General features: G+C 32.9%; 1 pseudogene; it reads right to left on the bottom strand.

Moving 5' to 3' along the window:
• Positions 1-2,883: 2,883 nt before the first annotated feature.
• On the bottom strand, positions 2,884-4,600 carry LOC116661913 (annotated as a pseudogene).
• Positions 4,601-21,176: the final 16,576 nt, after the last annotated feature.

The following is a 21,176-nucleotide window of genomic DNA, read 5'->3' on the forward strand; positions in this document are numbered from 1 at the left end:
TTTTGGATAACAATGTGGTGTTTTCTCATGGTTGCATTAGGCGTTGTGAGGATAATCTCTGTGATAAATAACAAACATTCTTGCTCAAGTGCTGGGCAAAGAAGTGTAAATGTTCTGCATTATAAGGACTGAGCACTGCTTTCAAACAGATGACTATGCTCACTCTACTCCAGGTAGTCCAAGGAAAGAAATTTTATTGCAATTTCTAGGTGAACGGGAATTAGTCTGTGTTTCAGTCTCCATCAATAAGTCAAGGGGTGTTCAAAGCCAAAATAAGTTGTATCAACAATGACAATGAAAAGAAAAAATCTTAGACATATGCTTAATTTAAAAAGGAGACACACTCCTATGCTGGGCTCTGGGGACTTCAGAATGTATATGCCTCTGTCCAGTTCAAGGATTCAGTGGCTTAGCCCTAGCATCAACTCAGGATTCAGTGAACAGGTAACAATTAGTATACTGGGAGAAATATAATCTACCTCTTCCTGATCTGAAGAAAATCTGCTGGCTCATTGAAACTTTTAATTCACAGAGATCCTGCCAGATGCAGAAGAATAATTCACTGATGACTCAACTGAGATAAAACTTAGTTACTGCTTAACAATCCATCTTCACACATACACACAGTGGTAGACAGATTTGTAGTATTTAGTGGGAAGAATTCAGTGGGCAGAGCTCAGAGAATAGTTTTCAAAGCACCAGCAAACTTTTGTACTTTTGCCAATAGTCTAGCTTTTCACAGGTAGAAAACTACAGATGGACAAACAAACAATATTCTTCTTTAGGATTTCTAATTTTGAAATTAAACTGTAGCTTTTGACTTACCAGTATGGAACCTTGTTAAGATGATCACGGTAAGACACACTGTCTGATAAGAGAGCTGGAAACTAGCTGCTGAACCAGCCCATCTGAACCCCAGACTGCTAATGTAAACAACAACATAGCCACCATAAGATTTGAGCTGGCAAACTTGAAAGCTTCATGTTTCTGTTGTAGGAAAAACCACTGCTGCCCAGAAACAGTCCTCCTGCTGCAAGTGGGCTCTTTTCTTCTCTTGGTAAAAGTCATATTGGTGGGATGTGGCTAGAGCTTAACTTTGTCCATTTGCCCATTCTCCAGATTATCAAAGGCTTTCTTCACAACTGGTGACATATTTTCAGGACTCAATATTGCCATTCCAGTATTATTAGCTGACACTGGCTGCATGATTTTGAGCAGAAGACTTAGGCTCCCTGACCCTGCCTACAATTTTTCCAGCATTACAGGGCATTTCACATTCTGAAAATGCTTCATCTTTTATTTTAAATTAATGGAAAATAATCAGTCTTCCATGAATATTTTATATTTCCTACTATCTGCAGAAATTTGGTATTCTAGCATTTGGACAAATTTTTAATTCTACCAGCCTCAACTCTTTCTAGTCCACACATTTTAGATTGCAATTTGGTTACTGAAAATAACCAACCCAAATAAGGGTCTAGTATCTCTTAGATACTTCCTGTGTGAAGGTTAGAATGGGCACAATTTATGTGGGTTGTTTAAACCTACTTTAAATGTTTGTGATGGCACTATCCCTTCTGGACAAAGCTATGATTCTAAGAAGTAAATTAATTTAAAGACAATACTGTTATTATTATGGGGATGAGAATCATTTATTTTGGGTTGGGTGGGTGAGGAAGAGACAGGAATATATCCAGCAAATGAGAATGGAATGCTTTAGTCACCTGGAAGCATGAATTAAGAAGAAAATATTACTTTGTCTCCTGTACATACCTCCACTTTCTGTATTGTGTGACTAGTACTTGGGTTATGAAAAAAGCTAGTTTGTGATGAAGAGTAAAGACCATAACAAAATAATTTGAAAACCATGAGAGTTTTGTTGTTACAGAAAGTAGATTTTGCTTAAAGTCAACATGTATTTTTCATTCACTAAATACCAAAATGCATCCTGTGGCATTTGCTGTGCTTACTGTGCTGGTAACCAAGCTAGACAAGGAAATGGGAATAGACAGAAAACATCTGGAGGAGGTGGTTTCTGTGCTGAGACTGGGAAAGTCTAAGTAGGTAAAAGGAGAATATCCAAAGTCCAAGGATGAGCTGGAACAAAAGTTGTGAGTTTGTAGTTAACATGGTTGACAAGCATTTGCCTGGATATATCTCCAGATACAGTGAAACATAAAGATATGCCAAGGTAGTAAGATGCCAGATCTATAAAGAAATGACTAAACTATGTTGAATTTGTGGGCTTAAATTTGTAAAGGCATTAACTGTCACCCTGAGGATGTAAGCTTGTCTTTGGCTGCAACATAAAAGCAACATAAATTATTCACCAGAAAATATAGTGTAGACTCCTGAGGGGAGGATATGAAAGCACAAATTGGAATGCTTTGAAAACTGCACAAAGAAGACCATAGATAAAATTACTTCTTAAATTCTACCACATGCTGAATGTGCCATCTGAGACTACATCATGTGACCTTTATTATTCCAGGGATGACATAATAGAGACCATGATCCCTGGGCCGGTTCCAGCATTTATCTCCTGTTCCAACCATTCCTACCTTAACATTTTTAATGCTTTCCAGGATGAACCAGAAGCCACTTAGTACTTTTCCCTCTCTAAATATTTTAGTATTTTCCCAAATTCTTCAATTTTCTCTTCTTCCTTACAAGAAATTATTTAAATTTACTTCCATATTGTTCCATCAGTTGATCATATCAATCAAATATCTCTTTTTTTCTTTAAATGGTAACTGTCTCCCAATTTACTAAACTGTATTTTAAAAAAAACCGAGGAAACACAGTTACACATGTATGTTTATTGTTCAAATGAGAAAATTGCAGATATTTGTCGACATTTGCCAACATCAATTTTAATCTTTGTTATCCTGCATAAACTCTTAGTCCTCTGGTAGAACAGTTGTAATTAGGATTACGTTCATAAACTGCAGTTGGCTGATGATTTGGCTGTGAAAGAGAGTTAGCTGATAACAGCTATCACTGGCACTTGAAACTTTGGGTTGCTCTCTCCTTGAAGTTTAGAAAAAGGACCTTCATTGGCTGATATGTTGTGATATTTATTTGGAAAAGTAGAAGGCTCCACCATCAGTCCAAGGTAATTGCTCTGTATTGGAGATAAGTTGTTGTACTGAGAATTGGAAGTTGTAATTGTAATGATATTCACAACATGGCCATTTGCTTCAGTGTAGCTTCTTTGTGAGAGCACGTGGAAAGTGGTCAACTGATTTAAAATAGCACATTGATCCACTGCAGTTTCTTCTGGTGGTCTAACTGACATTGATGATGCAGGAGAAAAATCACCTCTCATCGGGGTATTTATATCACAAATTATGTGGCTAGTAGAAGGCTTTCTTATTAGAGGCATGTTTCAATTTCAGAAGGTAAAATTGCACTTTCTCCTCTAGTGTCAGCCACAAAACCAGAATTATGATTATCCAAATTACCCCCTGCTTTAAAGTGCTTCTTGTTGAAATTTTGAGCCAATGAAGATACCAGAGAAGCATTTTTAACACCAACTCTTCTTTTTATTCTCACTAAAAGCCGGGGACAGCCTCGTTTAAAGTTTGGATTATGATAGAACTGCAGCTACAAACAAAGGAGAAAAATTTTAGTAATAGTTTCAACCAATATACAACACTAAAATAAGCCTACTGTATAAAACCTCATACTTCACAATTACGATACAAAGATAATATCATCAAAATATGAAAACTCCTGACAAATTTTTGAAATTACTTATTTGGAAAATACACATTTAAATAGTATAGTCATCAAATTAAAAACGTTAGCATTTGCAGTAATGGTGAATGCCCCTTTTTAAAGCAGCTTTAATGCCTTTATTTTGATTTCTGATAAGATTCATAGCTACTACCAAAGTTTCTCATAATCTTGAATACTTAATTCAATGTACTCATTTTAGAAAAAATAAAGAATTTTAGCCTTAGTAGTTTTATACAATTTTCAAAATCTAGCTTTACATGAATATTACCATAGATTGATGTACAAAATAAAATTTTCTATATAAGTTACGAAGTGGTGACTAAAATTTCTGAATACCTTGCTTAAAACAAAGACTTCTTTTTCTTCTGCCAGAAATTCAGCTAGACAAGTAGATCTTTGAAAATTCTGCCACAATTTACTAAACCGATACAGGTTAAACTGTCTAAGTAAGCTTTTCATATTTCCACTTACAAATATTCTGAAAGGGGCCTTTCTTTCCAAAACTTCCTTCTGAAAGACAACTTCATCAATCACTATGGAAGTTCCATTATCATCCTACCAGATGGATTGAAATTGGTCACTCCCAACCATTTTCCAGAGTTTTCTTGGAAATGTCAGAGAACAAAAATCATTATCTTCATCTGGTTCAGAGACACAATGTGTGTAACATGGTCTTTTTCTCAAGGATTCTTCACACAAAGTCTAAGAAGCATTTTCTTCAATCATAGACCTCAAGTCCAGTTCCCCAGAGAATGTTTGATCACAGAATAGAGATCTACTGGACTTTCCTGAACCAGTTGGTCCATCTTTAGGAGACACATCTTGAATTTCTGAAGAAACATGTGCCATCTGAAATAAATTTTTCTACACTTCCTTTTCTAATCTGCATGATTTTGAGCACTGCAGCTTCAAATGCTGCTTTGGCAGGCCTGCACACATAAGCTGCTAGGCCATCACATTGGTTCTCAACCTGAGAAGATGTGACATCACAAAATGACTGGTCTCCTGGCAAACCAAGTGTAACTTTCAGCCAGTGATTACTTCTCACTCATCCAGTTAAAGTGAAACATATAGGATGTGTATTTTTACAGTGTGATCTGCAAATATTATACCCACAAAATCTTTTTAAATAAATAAAATGTTGGGTCTATGAAATAAAACCAATCTCCTTCCTTTTGTACACAAATTTATACCAGATTGGTGAACAGAAAATAAATAATGCACTAAATAAATAAAGTAATTTTAAAGTTTTGGAATTTAAATTGAAATTTGTGTAAAAACTGTACAAAAATGTTATAACTGTTTCATTATCATTTGTAATTAAAATTAAAAATATTTGATTTGGATATGGAGGTAGTTATTTATCTGTGTGCTTTATATTAAGTAGCTCTATATTCAAAAAATGAGCAGAATAAATATCAGTTTATTTGGTATGTTTATAAATAAATGATAAATATTTATAAAATAAAATTAGATTAAAATAATCAATCAAATTTAAGACATCCCAAAAGGGGGAATTTTTTTTCAATTGTAATCCAGCATTATAAGTAAAACGAATCTAATTTAATATTTTAATTTAAATTTAAAAAAGAGAAAATCTTATCGTATACTTGCTAATGTTTATTTTTGACATTCTTTCATTCAGAGGTTTTTTCAGTCCCTACAAAGAAAAAAATTTTCCAGTCATCTTTATAGTCCACACTTTGTGGCTCCTGTTAAGTGTTCCAAAATGATGTTGATAAATAAACTTATGCACAAGTTACTGGGTTCCATACACAGTGCCTCCATTAAGGGGCAAACAAAGAAACAAACAAACAAACAAATAACAGTATATGTGGGTTGGTGTGGAAAAGACCAGCTAAATACATTTTAGGGAGCAATTTGTTTCTCAGTCCTGAAACAGTTGGCATTCTTAGTATAATATGGCATTTTAAGGCAAGTATTTTGTGCTCTAATTGTAAATAATAGCTATGTTCTCTATCAGTAAACTGTAATAAATCCAGTTCTACCAAAAGTTATATTCTTTATTTAGAAATAACTTCCATTAAACATAAGCCAAATTCAAAATTAGACATAAAATTTTTAAATAAATAAATGTACACTCAAGCTACAATGTAATTTTTTCTTCAGTATATGTATATTCCATTCTAAATAAATATTAGCAACCTGAATTCATGACATATTATAAGTATTATAAACTATAGTTAAGTGGGATTTTGTCCTGATTCATTAATATTATTTAACACATACAAATCAATAAATGTGATACCATCCCTGAAAAAACAAAGGATACAAATATAATAATCTCAATAGATGTAGGAAAATTATTGACAGAACTTAACTACTTTTTTATGAAAAAATTCTTAACAAATTTGCTTTGGTAGAATGTAACTAAACATAATAAAAGCCATATATGAAAAAACCATGACTAACATCAAGCTCAATGTTAACATACAGGAACGTTTTCCTCTGGACCAGTAATAAGAAAAAGTAGCTCATTCTCACAAGTCCTAAATTACATTACTAGAAGTCCTAGACAGAACAACTAGTCAAGAAAATAACATAAATGGCATTCAACATTTAAAAAAACAGTAAAACTTTTACGGATGACATAATCTCACATAAATAGGAAACTCCATAGACTCCTCTAGTGACTGTTAGAAATAATGAACAAACTTATTAACTTAAAGAATACAAAATCAATATACAAAAATCGGTTGCACTTTTATATACTAACAACACATTATCAGAAAGAGAAATTAGGAAAACAACTGTGTGTACGATCATATCAAAAAGGATAAAATAGGAATAAATTTAATAAGTGAAATAAAAGAGGTAAACATAAATCTATTAGTAACAGGTGCAAGATATATAAATAAACATAATAAATAGAAAGATATTCTGTGCTCATGGATTGTAGCCAATGTGAGGAAATATCCTAATATATATTTTATACTATGAATCTTCCCATCACTGATTATTGAGGACAATGCCTTTTCATCATTTTATGATCTTGCTTCCTTTTTTATGGGTTAATTGATCATAAGTGTTAGTGATTATATCTGCTTACTCTATTCTCTTCTATTCATTGGTGTCAGTTTTTACCCAGTATCATGTATTTAAATTACTAAAGCTTTGTAGTACTGTTTAAGATCAGAGAAATTTGCACTATTAGATGTAATACATTTTTCAAAATTATATTCACAACTAATGATTTTTGTGGTTACATAAAAATTATGAAATTATTTGTTCTATTTAACTGAAAATTCTCATGGGTATTTTGATATGAATCACACTAAATTTAGATTGCTGTGAGTAGTATGGTTGTTTTAACCATATTGTTTCACAACATTAACATAAAAGATCTTTTCACTTCTTTGGATCAGTTTTAATTTCCTTCATCTATGTTATCTATTATTTAATGTATAGGTTTTCACCTTATTTGTTAACTTAATTTCTAGGTATTCTTTACATATATATATAATTTTATACATAAAATTTTTAACACATTTCCTACACAAATACAGCAGTCAGAAGGCAGTGGCAAGACATATTCAAAGTCCTGAATGAAAGGAAGCTGTAATTTAGGATAATTTATCAAGTAAGGCTATCCCTTGTAATAGAAGGAGAGATAAATAACTTCCACACAAACAAATACTAAAAGAACATAGCAACAGAAAGAAAATAATGAAAGATCTACTCTAAATACAAAAGAAGCAGGATGCTATGTAAAGGAGAAAAGCATAATTATACAGGCTATAGCTACAATGACATACAACAGAATAAACATGACGTTGTAAAGCAGGACATCAAAATATTTAAGGGTCAGAGAGGTAAACAGGACAATACAGAGTATTTTCTTCTTGTTTCTTTTCTCTGTAGAATGGGTTAGAGTTTGTATTACTATCAGATAAAATAAACAGATATATGAATGGGCCCATATACATACAATAATGGTAACTATAAGTCAAAAGCTTACAATGAACTCACAAAACCAAAAAGAAACCAAGATAATAAAAGAAAGTTTTCAAGCCACCTAAAGAAAAGGAAATGAACAAAATGAAATACCAAATCAACTGGAAACTGAAGTTCAAAATGGAAATAAACACCCGTCTATCAATAATTATCACAAATGTTAATAGAATAAGTGCTTAAATGAAAAGGCCTATATTGTCAGATGGGATAATATAACAAGAACCTACATTATGAAGCATACAATAGACCCACTTTAGGGAGAGGAATACACATCAATTGAACGTCAGAGGATGGAAAAATATATTCCATGCAAATGGACATAACAAGAAAGAAGGACTAGCAGTACTGATTTCACAAAAAATAGACTTTGAAACAAAGGCCATAAAAAAAGATACACAATGACATGCTATAATGATAAAGTGATGAACAAAAAATTAGGGTATTATACACTTTGAGATATATGTACTCAATATTGGAGCACGTAAATACATAAAGAAAAAACTAATAGATAAACAGGGAGAAACTGATGGGAAAACAGTCATATTAGGAGACTATAACAAGCCACAACCATCATTGGATTTGTCTTTCAGACAGAAAATTAATAACAGAACAAAGACACTAAAACATAAAATAAAATATTAGGACTTGGTTGATATTTTCAAAACAGTAAATATCCCCAAAACAGAATATACATTATTTTACAGTGCTCATGGTAAATATTCTAGGAAAGATTATGTATTCAGGCACAGAAGAAGCCTCAAAAATTTAAGAGGATAAAAATTATTTCAAGCAACTTTTCTGAATATAATACCATGAAACTAGTAATCAATCATAGAAAAACCAGGGAGAAAAAAATGACACCATATAGATTAAACAACATGATACTAAAACAAGTAGGGGGGTGATGAAGTTAATGAAGAAATTAAAAAGTACCTTGAGAAAAATGACAGAAACACTACACAAAGTCTATGGAATACATTTAAAGCAGGCTTAAGAGGGAAGTTCATAGTGACAAGGCTCTCCTCAAAGTAGAACAGCAATTTCAAATAAATAATCTAATGTTGTATGTAAAATAATCATGAAAAGAAGAACAAACAAACCCAAAAGTCAGCAGAAAGAGGGAAATAATAATGATCAAGGATGAAAGAATTCATATAGAGGCTAAAAAGTAGAAAAAAAATTAAAACTATTTTTTTGAAATAGGAAACAAATATGACAAAACTCTGGACAGGAACACCAACAAGAAAAGAGAGAGAACACAAGAAATATATGAATTGAAAATGGACAATCTACAAAGAGTACAGCAAATTTTCAAAATTTCATAAGGGACTACCATGAACAACTGTATGGAAACAAACTGGATAACCTAGAAGAAATGGAGAAGTTTCTGAAAACATTCAGCCCACCAATATTGCAGCAAGAAGAAATTGACCATTTTAACAGACAGATCACCAGAAATGGAATAGAACTATCAATAAAATAAAAAAAATCTCTGCAAACAAAATTTCAGAACCAAATGGCTTCACTGGGGAATCTGACCAAACATACAAAGAAAAATCCAAACAGTCCTCCTCAAACTCTTCCAAAATATTTATATGGAGAGAGTACTCCCAAACTCACACCATAAGGCCAAAATCAACCTGATATCAAAACCAGAGACACTACCCTAAAAGAAAATTATAGGCCAATACCATTGAGAATCATAGAAGAAAAGTCCTTAAGAAATTATTAACAAACAGAATCCAACAGCATGTTAAAAAAAAACCATACATCATGATCAACCTAGGTTCATCCCAGGAACACAAGAATGGTTTAACAAATGCAAATCAATTTATCAATTGTGATAAACCATATCAACAAAAGAGAGGACAAAAACCAGATGATCATCTCAGTAGATGCAGAAAAAGCATTTGACAAATTTTAACAGATATTTGCAATAAAAATTCTTATCCCAGTGGACATAGAGGGATCATTATCAACATAATGAAAGCTATTTATGACAAACATATAGCCAGCAAAATACTCAGTGGTGAAAAACTGAAACCCTTCCCACAAATATCTGAGACAAGACAAGGTTACCCATTCTCACAATTTCTATTCAATATAGTCTTGGAAGTCCTAGCCACAACGATCAGGCAAGAAAAAGAAATAAAAGTATTCAGACTGGATAAGTAGAGGTAAAATTGTCACGGTATGCAGACATGACACTATACATAGGAAACTGTAAAAGCCTCCCAAAATAATATTTAGGCTAATAAAGGAACTGGGCAAGGTAGCAAGAATAATGTACAAAAATCAATTCCATTTCTTTACACTACCAGTGAATCAACAGGAAAACAATGTATACAAAGAACCGCTTTTATAACTGCACCCAAAAGTATAAAATGCTTAGGAATAAATCTGACCAAGTAGGTGAATGACTTATACATGGGGAAATAGAAAACATTGATTGAGGAAATTAAAAAAGATTTTCAGAATTGAAAAGATATCCAATGGTCTTGTAAAGGAAGAGAAAATATTTTTAAAATTGCCATACTGCCTAAGGCAGTCCACAGAATTACTGCGAGTTCCTAGCAAATTATGCAAAACTTCTTTTTAGGACTGGAACAAATGATCCTAATATTTATATACAATCAGAAAAGGTTCATAATTTCCAAAGCAATATTGAAGAAAAAGAAAGAGGCTGGAGGAATAAACAGCCTGGTCTCCATACACTATTGCTGACAGAGAAGAAAATCAAAATGACATGATATTGGTAAAGAAACAGGCATATGGACCAATGGAACAGAATACAGAGCCTAGGAATAAATCTACAGGCCTATGCTCAAATAATCTTTGACAAAGTAGCCAAGAATATGACACAGAAAACACCATCTCTTCACCAACTGGTGTTGGGAAAACTAGATAGCAGCATGCAGAGCAATGAAATTAGAACAATCCTTCTCTCCATACACAAGAATAAACTCAAAATGGTTTGAAGACTTAAATGTAAGGCAAGAGACAGTAAATCTCCTAGAAAGAAACATAGGCAAAACACTGTGAGATAAATCTCAGCAATGATCTCTTACAACAGCCTACCCAGGTAATGGATATAAGAGAAAAATTAATAAATTGGACCTAGTTAAACTTACCAGCTTTTGTACAGCAAAAGGAGCCATAAACAAAGCAAAATGACAACCTACAGGATGAAAGAAAATATTTAGAAGTGATGCAACTGGCAAAGGCTTAGTTTCCAAAACATAAAGGGTTCATACAAAATTATGATAATAAAAAAAAAGTAAAACAATCTGAAAATGGGTAGAAACATTAAATAAGCAATTCTCCAACAAAGACATACAAATGCCAAACTGATATATGAAAAAAAAGTTCACTATCATTAATTATCAGAGAAATGCAAATCAAAACTGTCATGTTGTATCACCTCACAAATGTCAGAAAGGCCATCATTCAAAAGTTAACAAACAATAAATCCTGGGGAAGCTGTGGAGAAAGGGAACACTCCTAAACTGTTGGTAAGAATGTAGGTTGATGCTGTCATTGTGGAAAACAGGATGGGGATTCCTTAAAAGACTGAAAATAGACTTAATGTACAATCCAGCAGTCCCACTTCTGGGTATATATCAAAGAGAACCCTTATTCAAAAAGACACCTGCACCCCAATGTTCATAGAAGTGCTATATACAACACCCATGACATGGAAGCAACCTAATTGTCCATCAACAGATGACAAGATACAGGAGTTGTGGCATATTTACACAATGGAATAATACTCTGTCATAAAAAAAGTTAAAACAATGACATTTGCAGCAAAATGGGTGTCCCCAAAAAGTGTCATTCTAATTGAAGTAAGCCAGAAAGAGAAAAAAAATAACACATGATGTGACATATATGGAACCTTAAAACAAAAGTTGGATGAGGGCACTATGATTTCATCTACAAAACTGAAACACACTAGTAGATCTACTAAATATTCTTATTGTTCATTTGGAAAGGGGCTGGGAGAGGATATATTATGAAGCTGTGGGTTTATACATGTTATCCACTATATATAAAATTTGATATTTTCAAAAGTTCTTTTGTATGACACAGGGCAGTATGTTAAATATCGTGAAGTAACCTTTAATAGGAACACAAATGTATGCATTAACTTGGACACTGTGCTATACACCACAGTTTGACACATTGTAAATGGCAGTACTTCAATGATAAATAAACGGATAAATAAGTAAATATATAAAAAAGCAAATTAATAAGTAAATAAGTAAATAAAATAAATAAATAAATAAATAATAATATTTAATAATAAAATAATGCAAAGATTCACACTACTTAACTTTACAACTCAAGAATCTAGGAGAAAAAGAAAGATTAAGAAAACTGAATGAATCTGAGTGAGGCAAATAACAAAAGAAACAATTGAAATGATAAAAAAAAAGCATGTCTGTTTCTTTTAAACGTAGATTTGACAAACGTTTAGTTTGATGAAGGAAATAGAGATTCAAATAAAATTAGAAATAAAAGAGAATATATTTCCACTAATGTTACAGAGATACATAGGTTCATAAGAAATTACCACTAGTCAAAAGTCTGAATGACCTAGAACAAAAGACAAATTCCCAGAAACATATGTCTTCTAATACTGAATCAAGAAGAAATTAGAAACTTATAGATCAAAAGTGTGTATGAGTAAATCAGTAAACCAAACCTACCAAAACAGAAATTATTTACAGGATGACTTTACTAGTGAATTCTGTCATACATTTGAAGACAATTTTTCACCAATTCTTTCTCAAACCTTCCAAAAATTTGAACGGGCAAAAATTCCATACTTGTTTTATGATGCCAGCTTTATTTGCAAAATAAAGGTGGAAAGGACGTTATATGTAAAGTATAGGATAATATCCCTGATGAACGTATGTGCCAAAATTCTCAACAAAACACAAGCAAAATGAATTCAACAACACATTTAATGTATCATATACTATGAGTAAAGGGATTTATCCCTGGGTTTAAGGATACTTCAAAATATTCAAACCAATAAAGATAACATGCCACACTAATAGAATCAGAAATAAAAATCACATAATCATCTCAATAGGTGCAGAAAGAGCCTTGTATATAATACAACATCTTTTATGATTCTCCCAACAAATTAAATTAACCCTGTCAGTGGTAAGATACCATATACACACAAACACTGTGGAGAGAAGTGAAGCAGTTCTCTTTTTATTGATTCTTAGAAAAAGGGTTTATATATCTCATGCACAATGCCTCACATATCATCTAAGTTTTAACAATGTTAATAATCTGAATCTATTAACGTCCCCATGCTCCTGCAGTAAGCACAGGATGTTAAATGATCAAGGAATGTTTTAAAGTTCACCATGAAACTTCATTAAATATGCCATCTCTTATCCAGCCAGCTGTGCCTGACTTAGGATGTCCTCCTCTGAGGATCTTACCCATCATTGGCTATCCAGCCATCCATAATGGATACATTGAATAGGTAATTTCTTATCCAGCCTGAATATGTGACATTCCTAATAGCTTTTTTATCAGTTCAGCGTATTGGCTTATTCTCTAGAGCCTTCACACAGCGACCTTCAAACCCAAAATCTCTTGACAGAAAAGTGGATGAAGAAAATTTGATGTATATATAAAATGGAATCAATAATTTGCATTCCTATCAACAGTGTCCATGGTGTTCCTTTTTGTCCACCAACATCTATTTCTTTTATTTTTGATGAGAGCCTTCTGACAAGTGTGAGGTCTTGTCTCATTTTTGGTTTATTACTTTCCTAATAATTTATAAATCTGAACATATTTTCATGCATCATTTAGCCAACTGTATGTTTTCTACGGAAAATTGAGTCAGATCTATCTATTCAATTCCTATGTACTTTTTTTAAATTGGATATTTGTTGTGAGGTATGAGTTTGCCATGTATTTTGGATATTAACATTTGATTCGAAAATATCACTAGCAAATATATTCTCCCATTGTGTTGGTTGACTTCATTTTATTGATCATTTCCTCTGCAGTGTAAATCTGTTTAGAGTGATACAATCATATTTCTTTAGTTTTGCTTCTGCTTCCCTTGCCAGAGGAGACATATGTAGAATCCAATTAAGTCCAATGTCAGAGTGTACTTCTTATGTTTTATTCTAGGATTCTTTGTCTTCGGGTTTTATATGTTTTATATGCCCAGGAGTGGGATTGCTGGGTCATAAGATAGGTCTATTTTGTTTTTAAAGGAACTTCCATACTCTTTCCAAAGTGGTTGCACCAATTTTCATTCCCACCAACAGTGTAGGAGAATTCCTTTTCCTCCACAACCTCCCCAGCCTTCATTAATTGTAGACATTTTGATGGCAGCCCTTCTCATTAGTGTGAGGTAAAACATTATTTTATTTATATATTGCCTTTGTATAATGATTAGTAATGTGAGCAATTTTCTATCTTCCTGTTTGTCATCTGTGTGTCTCCTTTAGAGAATTGTCTTGTGGTCATTTTCTGGCTGAGTTGTTATTAAATTTTTGAAATGGAGTTGTATGAACGATTTGTGTATTTTAGTAATTAGCCTCTTGTTGACTGCATTGTTTCCAAGTATTTTCTCCCATTTGGATGTTTATATTTTCATTTTGTTTATTTTGCTTTGTAGACACTGTTAAGTTTAATTAGGACCTTTTTGTTTAATTTGATTTTATAGTTTTCAGCTTGGGAGAGTGACGTAAGAAAATTTTGCTACAATTTATGTCTTGTTTTGCCTATTTTAGCTTCTAGGAGATTTATTGTGTCATGTATTAGATTCAGATCTTTAAAATATTTTGATTTATTTTTGTACAATATGAGGGAGCGTTCTAATTTCATTGATTTCCATGTAGCTGTCTAGCTTTCTTAACATCACTTGCTGAAGACTGTCTTTTAGGTATTGTATATTTTTGTTTCCTTTATCATAGGTAAATTGACCATAGGTGTGATGTTTTATTTCTGCCTCTGTGTTCTGTTCCAGTGATATAGATGTTTGTTTGTTTTCCATTATTGTGCTCTTTTAATTACTGTATTTTTTAATATGTCTGAGATCTGGGATGGTTATGCCTCCAATTGTTTTCTTCTTCCTCAATGTTCCTTTGCAGTTCTGGTTCTTTTGCAGTTCCATACAAGTGTTAGGACTGTTTTTAGTTTTGTGGAAAATATCATGTAGTTCTATCTAATTAACTTTATATCTGTAGACATATTTTGTAGTATTTATATTGTAACAATTTTAATTCCTCTAAACTAAGACCATGAGATTTTTTCCATTTTTTTGCATCATCTTCAAATTTCTTTATCACTGTTTTCTTCATTATATTATATTTGTGTATTCATAGGTTTTTCATTTTTGATGTGATTTCATATGGATTTTTTTAAATTATGGAATATTTCATTGTTAGTGTAAATAAATATGACAGGTTTTGTATATTAATCATGAATCATGCTACTTTGCTAAATGTATTTTTAAGTTTTAGTTGTTTTTGTATGGAGAAATTTTAGGGTTCTCTATATAGATTATCATGTCATCTGAAATAATAACAGTTTTACTTCTTTCAATCCAACTTGAATAAATATTTTTCTTGTCCAATTGCTGTTGCTAGGACTTCCCATACTGTGTTTAATAGAAATGGTGAGAGTGGGCATCCTTGTCTTATTCCTTAATTGGGCTTTAAGTTTTTCACCTTGCAAATTATGTTGTCTGTGGGTCTGTAATAAATGACTTTAGTTATGTTGAGATATATTTCCTGTATCCTATTTTGGTAAGAGGTTTCTATTGTTGTTGCTGTTGTTGTTGTTGTGGTTGTGGTTGTTTTAAAAGTATAAATGTTGCATTTTGTGAAATGCTTTTTATGGATTTATTGGGATGACCAATTTGATTTTCCTTTTTCTTTTGTTAATCTGTTGTAACAAACTGATTGATTTGTGTATGTTGAACCTCCCTTGTGACCCTGCAATGAATCCAAATTTATCATGGTGTATGATTCATTTTATGTATTGCTGGATTTAGTTTGCTAATAATATTTGCAGAATTTTTGCATCTATATCAATCAAAGATATTGGCTTGAATTTCTCTTTGCCCGTACTTGGTTTTTGGCTTTACTATCAGGTTGGTGAAAGCTTCATAGAATTTATTTTGGAGTTTCCATCATCTTCACTATTTGGAACAGTTCAAAGAGTATAAGTTCTGCTTTGTATTTTTGTACAGTTCTCCACGCGAGATGTTTAATCTGCACTTGTATTTACAGATTTTTTTAAATGCAGATTCTATTTTTCTTCTACTTATCAGTTTGTTCTAATTATTTGTTTCACCTTATCTCAGTCTCTCTCTAGACATGTGTGTAGTTCTTCTAAGTTGTCCAGTTTATTGGCATGAAACTGTTGACAAAATGATCCCATTCTTATGTATCTGTGGTAACAATTGTTGTTTCCCTTCTTTTATTTCTTACTTTATTACTTTGGAGCATCTCTCTTTTCTTCATGATGCACCTGGCAAGAGGTTTTTTGATTTTGTTTATCTTAAAAGGATAACAAAAAAGGAAACTTTGGTATAACTACTGTTTGCATACTGTTTTTCTCTCTAACATATATTTATGCCTGTGTTATTTAGGATCATGTTTCTCCTTTTTTTAACTTTTTTTTTATTGATTTACAATGATTTTACAAATTTGCCTGAAATTTAAATGTAGAGCAAAATTTTTCACTTACAATGAACATATATATATATATATTTGTTGTCATATGTTTTCCTCTGTGAGCTGCGATAAGAACTTTTATATATTCCCTGCGCTATACACTAAAATCTTGCTTATCTATTCTACAATTTTGGCATCCCAGTCTTTCTCTTCCAAACCTCTGCACCCTTTGCAACCAAAATGTTGCATTCTATGTCTGCGAGTCTATTTCTGTTTTTTACTTATGCTTATTTTGTTTTGCTTCGCTTTGTTCTTAGATTTCACATATGAGCGATCTCATATGGTACTATTCTTTTTGTTTCTGGTTTACTTTACTTTGAATGACATTCTCCAGGAGCATTCTTCTAGCTGAAAATGATGGTAAGTTGATGGTTTCTATGGCTGAGTAGTATTCCATTGTATAAATATACTGCCTCTTTTTTATCCAGCATCTGTCGATGAACATTTAGGCTGTTTCCATGTCTTGGCTATTGTAAATAGTGCTGGCTATGAACATTGGGGTGCAGGTGTCATCCTGAAGTAGGATTCCTTCTGGATTTATGATCAGGAGGGGGATTCGTGGTTCATATGATAAGTCTATTCTAAGGATTTTGAGGGATCTCCATCCTGTTTTCCAAAGTGGCTGCACCAAAATGCATTCCCACCAGCAGTGTAGGAGGGTTCCCTATTCTCCACAGCCTCTCCAGAAATTGTTATTTTTGGATTTTTGAATGATGGCCTTTCTGACTGGTGTGAGGTGATACCTCATTTTAGTTTTGATTTGAATTCCTCAGATAATCAGTGATATTGAGCATTTTATGATGTGCCTGTTGATCATCTGTATGTCTTCCTTGGAGAATTGCTTGTTTAGGTCTTCTGCCCATATTTGGTTTGGGTTGTTTGTTTTTTTTTATTCAGTTGGATGAGCTGCTAATATATTCTGGAGATCAAGCCTTTGTCAGTTTCATTTGCAAAATTTTTTTCCCATTCCTTAGGTTGTCTTTTTGTTTTACTTCTGGTTTGCTTACTGTGTAGAGGCTTGCAAGTTTCTTTAGGTCACATTTGTTTCCTACTTCTTTCATTTCTTATATGAGAAAAGTTTCAAGAGGTATGTCAGATAATGTTTTACCTTTATTTTCCTCTAGAAGTTTTATTGTATCTTTTATTATGTTTAAGTCTTTGATCCATTCTGAGTTTATTTTTGTGTCTGGTGTAAGGGAGTGTTGTAGCTTCATTGATTTACATGCTGCTGTCCAGCTTTCACAAGACCATTTGCTGAAGAGACTGTCTTTGTTCCATTGTTTATTTTTGCCTACTTTGTAGAAGTTTAATTGACCAAAATTTTATTTGTTCATTTCTGGGCTATTTTTTCTTTTCCATTGGCCTATATGTCTGTTTTTGTACCAATACAGTGCTGTCATGTTGACTGCAGCTCTATAGTATTATCTGAATCGGTAGCGTAAAGAAATGCCACTGATTTTTGAACCTGAATCTTGTAAACCGCTACCTTGCTGAATTCTTTGATCAGCTGTAGTAGTTTTTGTGTGGATCTTGTAGGCTTTTCTATATATAGTAACATGTCATCTGCGTATACTGAGACTTTTACCTCTTCCTTTCCAATTTGGATCCCTTTTCCTTCTTTCTATTTTTTGATTGCTGTGGATAGGTCATCCAAGTCTATATTGAGTAGGAGTAGTGATAATGTGCATCCTTGTCTTGTCCCATATTTTAGTGGGAAGATTTTGACTTTCTCACTGGTGAGTGCTATGCTGGCTGTAGATTTGTTATATATAGCTTTTATGATGTTGAGATCTGTTCCCTCTATGCCCACTTTGGTGAGTGTTTTTATCATACATGGGTACTGAATTTTATCAAATGCTTTTCCTGCATCTATTGAGATGATCATGTGGTTTTGGCCCAATCTCTTGTTGATGTGTTGAATTACATTGATTGATTTGCATATGTTGAACTACCCCTGTGTCCCTGGGATGAAACCCATTTGGTTATGATGTATTATCTTTTATATGTGTTGTTGGATTCTATTTGCTACTATTTTGGTGAGGATTTTGGTATCAAAATTCATCAGAGATATTGGCTTATAATTCTCTTTTTTGGTAATGTCTTTCCCTGTTTGTGATATCAGAGTGATTGTGACTTCATAGAATGACTTTGGGAGTATTCCTTCCTTTTCAATCTTTTGGAAGCATTTGAGAAGTACTGGTATGAGTTCTTCTTTGTGTGTTTGATAGAATTCCGCAGTGAAGCTGTCCGGTCCCGGACTTTTATTTGCAGGGAGGTTTTATATTGCTATTTTGTTTTCATTTCTAATAATCTGTTTGTTCAATGGGTCAGTTTCTTCTTCATTCAGTCTTGGTGGACTGTATATTTCCAAAAACTTGTCTGTCATCTAGTTTATCCAGTTTGGTTCCATGAAGTTTTTCATAATATTCTTGGATGATATTCTGTATTTCTATTTTATTTGTTGTAATTTCTTCATTCTCCTTTCTTATTTTGCTAATTTGTGCTCTCTCTCTTCTCTTCTTTTTGAGTTTGGCCAGAAGTTTGTCGATTTTTCTTACTTTTTGAAAAAAACAGCTTTTGGATTGGTTGATTTTTTTCCTATGGTCTTTGTAAACTCCATTGTATTTATTTCCTCCACAATCTTTATGATTTCCTTCCTGCTCCTGACTTTTGGGGTTTTCTGTTCTTCCTTTTCTAGTTCATTCAGCTGGTGGTATAATTGTTTATTTGTGATTGTTCTTCTTTTTTGAAGAAGTCCTGTATCGCTGTAAACTCCCCTCTTAGCACTGCTTTTGCTTTGTCCCATAAATTTTGTGTGGTTTTGCTTTCATTTTCTTTTGTCCCAAGGTATTTTTTCTATTTCAGTTTTGATTTCTTCATTGACCCATTGGATTTAATAACATATTGTTTAATCTCCATGTTTTCCTTTTGTTCTCCTTTGTTTCTCTGTTGTTGAGTTCTAGCTTCATGGCATTGTGGTTGGTAAATATGCTCGAGGTAATTTCTATCTTCTTAAAATTTCTGAGGTTTCTTTTGTGCCCAAGTACATAATCAATCCTGGAAAATGCTCCATGTGCCCTTGAAAAGAATGTTAATCCTATTTTAGGGGGGAGCAATGCCCTGAAATTATCCACCAAGTCTAACAATCCTATTGTATTATTTATTTTCTCTATTGCCCTATTAATTTTCTGTCTCAGTGATCTTTCCAGTAATGGTAATGCAGTGTTGAAATCTCCAAATATGATTATATTCCCATTACTATCCCCCTGTATATGTGTTTAGAAATTATTTTATGTATTTAGGTGGTCCTCTATTTGGTGCATACGTGTTAGTGTGTGTATTATCCTCATCTTGTATCACTTCTTTAAGCATTATAAAATGTCCTTCTTTATCTTTCTTTATGACCTTTGTTTTAAAGTGTATTTTGTCTGAAATCAGTACTGCAACACCTGCTTTTCTGGCTTTTCCAATTGTATGGAATACCCTTTTCCATCCTTTCACTCTCGATCTATATGTGTCCTTCTCCCTGAAGTGGGTCTATTGTATACAGCATATTTAATTTTCTTTTTTTATTATCCAGCCTACCACACTATGTCTTTCGACTGGAGAATTTAGTACATTCACATTTACAGTATTTGATGATACGTTTCTGTTTATTACTATTTTGGCCTTATATTTGCAGTTGAGTTGGTATTTCCTCTTTGTTCCTTTCATCTTCCTTTAATGGTTTGGTAATTTTCCTTTGTATTATCATGAATCTTATTTAGTTTTAGTGACTCCCTGGTAAGTTTTTGTCTTGTTGTTACCCTTTTTTATGTCTATTAGCTCATTAATAAAACTGCGTTTATTAAACTGACAGTAACTTGATCTCAAAACCAATCTACCAAGAACAAAAAATCTTAAAATGAAAGACAAAGAAAACAATTCTGTTTTTTCTTGCCTCCCTTTCCCACTCTCAATTGTTTGTACATCTTGTTTTATAATTTTGTGTTTATTTTATTTGTAATTCATGAGTTATCACCTTTCCAGCTGTGAGTTTCTCATTTCTGAAGCATCCTGCTGCTTTTCTATTTAGAATAGAAATTTCAATATTTCTTTAAGCATGGGTTTATAGTTGCTAAACTGTTGTTGCTTTTTCTTGCCTGTGAAATTCTTTATGTCTCCTTCTATCATAAAGCATTGCCTTGCTGGATAAAGTATCCTAGAGTATATCTTTTTTTTTCATTCAGGACTTTGAATATATCTTGCCACTCCCTTCTGGCCTGTAGTATTTGTGTAGAGATATCAGCTGTGATCCATATGGGGGTTCCCTTGTAACTCAGTCTTTGCTTTTCTCTTGCTGCCTTTAGGATCACTTCTTTATCCTTGACTCTGGCCATCTTAATTATATGTATTGGTGTGGGGGTATTTAGGTCTTCTTGTTTGGGACCCTCTGAGCTTCCTGTACTTGGATATCTCATTCCTTCATTAAGTTTGGGAAGTTCTCAGTCATGAGTTCTTCAAACACCTTTGCAATCCCCTTTGATCTTTCTTCCCCTTCTGGGAATTCCATCTTGCAAATATTGGCATGCTTTATATTATCCCATAGATCCCTTATGCTTTTTTCATTTGTTTCTGGTTGTTTCACTTGTACCTATTCTGATTGGGTGCATTCTATTGTCCTGTCTCCTAAGTCACAAAATTCGCTCCTCTGTGTTATGTAGTCAGCATTGCACTGTCTTTAGATTATTCCTC

This window comes from Camelus ferus, chromosome X (genome assembly GCF_009834535.1).
Source record: "Camelus ferus isolate YT-003-E chromosome X, BCGSAC_Cfer_1.0, whole genome shotgun sequence".
Taxonomy (NCBI): domain Eukaryota; kingdom Metazoa; phylum Chordata; class Mammalia; order Artiodactyla; family Camelidae; genus Camelus; species Camelus ferus.